A 6,854-nucleotide genomic window follows, 5' to 3' on the forward strand; every position below is an offset into this window, starting at 1 on the left:
CGAAGCGATGGTCGGTGGCCACCGGGTGTTGGCCGACCATTGGCTAGAGAGGGATTGGTTGAGAAGTTTTTTTTGGGGGTAGGGAATATGAAGTTTGGGGGAAATGTTTAAAATGAGATGGAAATGGGGTTTTTAGGTATTTATATACCAGTGACCTCTGTGTAATTAAAGGATTTTTAATTGCTTTTCGTCGTCCCTGCTGCTTTGATATGTAATTCGTTTTGGTCACCTGTTGTGAATTTACCCTTGAATTTTGATTTATTCAATTTCATCCTAGTTTATATTTATTATGTTTCGCGATTTGGTCTCCTAACCTTTTATTTTTCTCTTGCTGCTCATTTTTAGCATTAATTTGATCCATAAATTTTAATTTATTCGAATTTAGACCTTTAAGTTTCTTATTTTATTTTCCTCTACTTTTCTTTTTATTTTGTTTTTTTTACTTACTTTCAAAATTTAACATTTCTTTTATTTATTTATTTAAAAAAATAACATTTTTCACTCTTTATATTATTTATTTATTTGTCTCCTTTTAAATTTAAATTTTCTTCATTCATTTTTTTTCTTTCTTTAAACTTGATTTTTTATATATATATATATATATATATATATAAATATAAATATATATATATATATATATATATATATTAAAGCCTATATTTATTATTATTATTATTATTATTTTCATATTTATTTATTTATTTTTATTTTTACAATCTAACATTTTTTTGACCTTTGTTTAGAGAAATTCCAATCAATCAAAGCTAAGTGATTTGAATCGGAATTTTAAATTTAAATTTAAATTTTAATTTTAATTTTCGCAATTAAGACAACCGACAAATTAGAACGGTGTCGAAAGGGTAGTTCAAGGGTGCTAATCCTTCCTTGACTGTAACCGACTCTTGAATTCGACATATTTATGGTAAAACGCAGATCATGTAAGATGGTGTCTGATCAACCAAATTTTTTATAAAAAAATGATCGGTGGCAGCTCTAACATTTTATTTAAGTCGAAACTCAATTCCGAACCCACCCAAAAGACGATTCCGACATATTCAAAACAAAATAGAGTAAGGAAGAATGGTTTTGAGTTTATCTCAATCACCAGAGTTGACATCAGGGGAAGATATTTTAGAGAGAGCAACGAGGAAAAAAATGGAGAGGGGAACCTGAGAATAGAAAACCATAGCAAAGAAAACATTCGCACAACCATCATTAGTCGCTCTCAATAGATTGGAATAAAAATACAGAGGAAAAAAGGGAGAGCCTTTAGGAGCTTTTAGAAACCAAACCATTTCCAGAGAGATAAATAAAAAAAGGACCACAAAGCCTTACCTTTCTTCTTCGTCAGTGAGTTTCTTTTCTTCGTCGGAGCAGGGAAATCCCGTAGCCATCGAATGTAAGCCCTCACTTCTTAGATGTAAGTCTGGGGTCGATTTTGAATTATGGTTTGAGGGACTATTTTTTCAAGGTTTTGGAGATTAAGGAGTCTATTTTGGGTTTGGTTTTAAAGGGTTATTTGTGAGAAGGTGATTTAGGGACTATTTGGTCATCATCGGCGTTGGTACATAGTGAATGTGGTTCTTTTCCTTGTGTTCTTTCCCTAAGATGAAAAGAGAGAAAGTAGGGTTTGAGAGCAGAATAGAGGAGATGGGTTTGAGAGGAAAAATGGCATTGAGGGGTTCGGTTTAGCTAAGTGATGTTTCCTCTGTGCTTAGGTCAAATTTAGCCTAAGTGAAGCTTTAAGAGAGTTGAACGAAGCGACGTTGTTTAGTCAAGCTCCAGGGTAGTTCATTTTTGTGCGAATGAGTTTATTGTTGAGGGAGCCACGCTTGTGTAAGATTTAATTCCTTTTAGTCCTCAAATCTCAAGGCTTTCCTGATTTCTAATTTTGACTCATTTTTTTACACGCTTTATATTTTAGTCCTCAAATCAAGATATTTTAAATTTTATTTTGTCATCAGGTTTTATGAATGTTGTATTTTAGCCCTCATTTTTAAATTCCTTGTACTTTTGTTACTTTCAACATTTGACCTGCATTCTCATTAGTTCGCAATTTAGTCTTATGTAGGCTCATTTCATTTATTTAGTGTCTTGCATTTTGTCTGCATGTTTTTGTTATTTCATGTTTTTGTCCTTTATAACATAAAATATCTACGGGCATGTGTAAGTATAATATGGTCCACTGGTGACATGCTTTGTTTCGCTTATGGGTAGGTATTTATATATTCGAAACGTTTATTTCATCTAGGAAATTATATGGTGTTCGTGTAGCCGTATATCTGAGTGTATTTAAATACTAAATAGGACTTAATTTTTGTATCAATATTTCAAACATATACTAGGCATAATGCGATAGACATTTTTCTTTAAATTGTTACATGAAAAAGCATTATAGATATTCATTGCATATTATAATGCCTGTAATATACATAAGTTTAACCATTGTAAAATATTGAGAATCCACTAGCATGTTTATAAAGTAGAGATATATATATATTCGTATTCACATGTGCATGTATTCTTTTAAATATATTATTTTAGGTTGGAACATTTATTCGAGTATGTGACAATTTTTAGTTAATTTGTATGATGTCCTCATAACCATTGCTTTATCACATCAAATAATTTGATTAAAGGCAATAACTTTTCATTTTAAAATTGACGAGAGGTGGTTGTCTTAACTTATGAGAAAGTTACTTCAGACAATTTTAAAACGAAAAGGTATCCCATTAAGTGAAACCCTAAAATTTGACCACATTTAAAAATTGGGAACGAGCGAACAAGAAATGTTCGTATATTTAAATTCTTCGAGAAAAGATCGTTAGAACTTATCTAAGGTCCGATCTTGATATCTTTAAATAATCAAATATTCTTCTTCTTTCTAAAAGGATTGGTTAATTAAATTTGTTTAATTTCGTGCATTTGAATATTGTAATGAAACCGTAATATTTCTTTATTTCGATTGGAGTAGGAATTGATTGTCTCAAGGTACGAGAGGTCGTTTCTTCTCGATAGGAAATAATTAAATATTACTTGTCTTCGTTATAACATACACTAATTTTGTTTTAAGGGATCTTAAATTAAATTAAATTCAAACTTGTAAATTTCACTACAAAGACAATTAATTAATCGACTATGTACTGATTTAGGACGCTATGAGGGTGCTAATCATTCCCTACGCCTAACCGACTCCCGAACTCGGCTTTTGGTAATGCATACCTTAAATTTTTTGTTTTAATTAAAATTAAAATTTTTATTAAAGTGAAAAAATACGTTTTTTGGTGCCCAATCACACCCTAATCAAATATTGGTGGCAACTCCTCGAACCATACATTTTTTACTTTTAAAAGGGAATCCCAATTTTTTGAAGCGAGAGATTTTTTAAAATTACATTACTTTTTAATCAAAAGATAATTAAAAAATGTGATTTTTTAAATCCGAAAAAAATCGTTTCGAAAGGACTCTTGTTCACATTTGTCTAAAAATCAAGGTGAAAGTGTTCACCAGGTGGAATATGCAAGGGTCATAGGTAGCTTAATGTATCTCATGACATGTATGAGATCAGACATTGTTTTTACTGTGAGCAGCCTAAGTAGATTCACGAGCAATCTAGGTGAAAATCATTGGAAAACGATAACAAGGATACTAAGATATCTTAGATATACTCGAGATTATGATTTGCATTATTCCAGAGCTCCTACTGTCTTAGAAGGATACTCCGATGCTAGTTGGATATCTGATATTCAAGATACATATGTATTCGCTTTAAGAGGAGGAGGAGTGTCTTGGAAATCCTCAAGACAAATTATTATAACTAGATTCACAATGGAATATGAGTTTGTAGATCTAGACATATTTGGAGAATAAGTATAATGGCTTCGAAGTTTTCTTGAGAATATTCCATCATGACTGAAACCTTTGCCCACAATATGTATATAATGTTACAACCAAGCAAGAATTGCTAGGGCACAAAATTTTATGTATAATGGTAAATTGAGACAGTGTCGTCGACACAATACCATTAGACAACTGATCTCAAATGAAGTTATCTCTATTGATTATATAAAATCAAAGAATAACATCGAAGATCCGCTAACCAAAGGGTTAAATCAAGATTAAGTTGAGAAAACATCTAAAGAAATTAGACTAAAGCCCATGAAATTTAAAGGCATTATGTGAAGGAAAACCCTACTTTGTTGACTGGAGATCCCAAGATCTAGGTTCAAAGGGACAACCTAATTGCATAAATCGTGTACGGTTATTGTGGGGTATTTTATCCCAAGTCTGTTCCTATGATGTAAACAATGATCAAAATGTTATAGGTTAAGCTATGCTTTTAATGACTATTGTGTGTTGCAGTGAGCCGAGCAACATAAGTCACCTATGTGAGAGTGAAGTAGGGCCTCCTCAAGGAGACTATTGGGCATAGTTATTTCAAACTCTTGTAGCACCAGGTGGATGTCTATGGTTTTAGGGACATACCCATGAGATTGTTAGAGGGGTAGTTGTGTTAAGTATGTCATTGTTTACACAAATAACAAGACAATTCAAGGACATCGTGTATACTATTTAACTAATAAATTAAATATACTTTCATAACGGAAGGTTCAAAGGAGGACACCTACCTATCCTATGCAACTATCGATCGTAGAGGCTATCACTATACCGTGTCAAAATATTTTTGATTAAATCATCAATTTCATTCATGTGGGGATTGTTGGAATAAAAAGGTGAATTACTTTGATGATTTAATATTTATATTAAATTCAGAGTCTTTTTAAATATTGTAAATTAAATGATATTATTTAATTTGAATATTAGTAGGATAATTACTCTTTAAATATGTCAATTTGAAAAAGTATGTGTCCTGTATGTATTAGAAGCCAACTAACGGACATGAGCATCAAAGGGTACATATACGGGAACCGCGATGATGAGAGACAATATGTCGATGTACATGAAGAGCCTCTTACGGTTCTCTCTGAGGATCGATAACAGATCGGCGATCTCACTTTGGTCAATGCAAACCCAAAGTTCGCATGAGTTGACCCTTTTGAGACTATCCCGACAAAACGGACATGACTGGGATCCGCCATGCCTGAAATTAAACAGGAAAGAAATAAACATGAGGTCACTCAGAAAGAGAATGAAACATGAATCCTGAATCTATAACAGAACAGGAAACAGAGAAGTTAAGTGCATCAAAACTGGTAACTGCGCATATCCAGATGAATAACTCACCGATCTCGATAACAATTCAAACACAGAGAGTGGCTGCAATTAGGCAATACAACCATGTCCTTCGTCTCTATGCAGCAAATCCCACACTCGTTTTCGACGCAGTTTTGTCTTTCCTACGATACCTCATGGTACAAGCTTCTTTCTGTTTTCTATCTTCCAAATCAGTGATGCCTCTTTGAAGTTACAACAAAGAAGGAAATATAACCGCTGCATACGAAAAACAAGCCAGTTAGACAGACTTCACTTCCAACAAACTAAGCACTAAGAGTGAGCATTTACCATAGAATTCTCTAATGCTGGCTTTCCTCTCGTAAATGGACATGGTGGTCTTACCATCAGCATAGGTCTGCATCAGTAGTTAATAGATATGAAGAGATGTGAGGTGTTAAATATAACATGAAAGATCGTCTTGCTGGGGAAGAGCATGCCATGTAAATATGTATTCGGAGAAAACCGAGGGCGCCGGCCAGTTGACAATCTGTCCATTGGACAAGGAAAAGGAAAAATTGGGCGGCCGGACTGTAGCAAAGTCTCATTTGAAGCCTTGCTCCATCTTTCTCCCTCGGAAAATCTAAAGCCCTGAGATAAGACCAGAGAAAAACATACAATAAGGATTTCGAAGTTAGCATGGATTAATTATGTTTTACTCATTCAGCTCGTTCCTCAGTCATTACATGCACATACATACATACATACATAATGTATGATACATCTTTAACTCGTTGTCGGAAACAATCAACCCCAATAAAATCAACAATCATATGAGACGCGGAAAGAAACCCATGATATTCTACTCAAATTCTGTCCTTTTTCTAAAGGACTTTACTTTTTTTTTCAAAGTCGAGTGCTTGAGCAATCACAGACAGTAGCAGAGAAAATATAGAGAATCATAGAAAATTAAACATAATCACATGAAAATAAAAAGGGGGGGGGGAGTCGTACAGAATATTGGCGTGTTTAATATCAGCTTCGAGCGCCTTAAGCGAATCCTTGAAAGACGAGTTTCGTTATTTTCCTGGAAAAATTATTCCCCGCAAACGAACACAAAAAAGTCAAGTGGTTGAAGAGACAAACTTAACTGCAATCTAAGAACACTGTCAAAGTCTACGATTGTCTTAAAGCAAAGGGAGAAGGGTTCTGAAATTACAATGTCATCCTCGTTGAATGAAACCTAATCCGGTGATGGCGTGGTACAACGTATGAAAGACAAGCTGTATTTATTACATTGTCCCTCGTGATACCGATGTGGCGGAATATTATTGGTTTCGCTAGAGAATTCAATAGATCCTTGTGGCGACGCCATGAGTTCTATAAAACAAGGAGATGTGTTGAAAGAATTAAAAAATAATTAAAAAAGGTTATGGGTAAACTACGCAATTGGGCACTAATGTTTGGGTTAGTTTACGTTTTCACTACTAATGTTTAAAAAGTTACAAATAGGTCACTAATATTATCGTTTGTGACAAATTGGTCACTAGCCGTTAACATCCGTTAAGAGGCGTCACGGAAAACACACGTGGAACATTAGCTACTTACCTGGATGGTTTGATTGTCATAGTGGAAAACCTCATTTCTCCCTTTGACTGGTGTTTTACCAAAAATTTACCCAA

At 33.7% G+C, this 6,854-nt stretch overlaps 1 pseudogene; it reads right to left on the minus strand.

Annotated features, from left to right (window-relative positions):
* Positions 1–4,873: 4,873 nt before the first annotated feature.
* On the minus strand, positions 4,874–6,380 carry LOC120199241 (annotated as a pseudogene).
* Between the last annotated feature and the right edge of the window lie 474 nt (positions 6,381–6,854).

Source organism: Hibiscus syriacus, unplaced genomic scaffold (genome assembly GCF_006381635.1).
Source record: "Hibiscus syriacus cultivar Baekdansim isolate YM2019G1 unplaced genomic scaffold, ASM638163v2 tig00005406_pilon, whole genome shotgun sequence".
Classification (NCBI taxonomy): Eukaryota; Viridiplantae; Streptophyta; class Magnoliopsida; order Malvales; family Malvaceae; genus Hibiscus; species Hibiscus syriacus.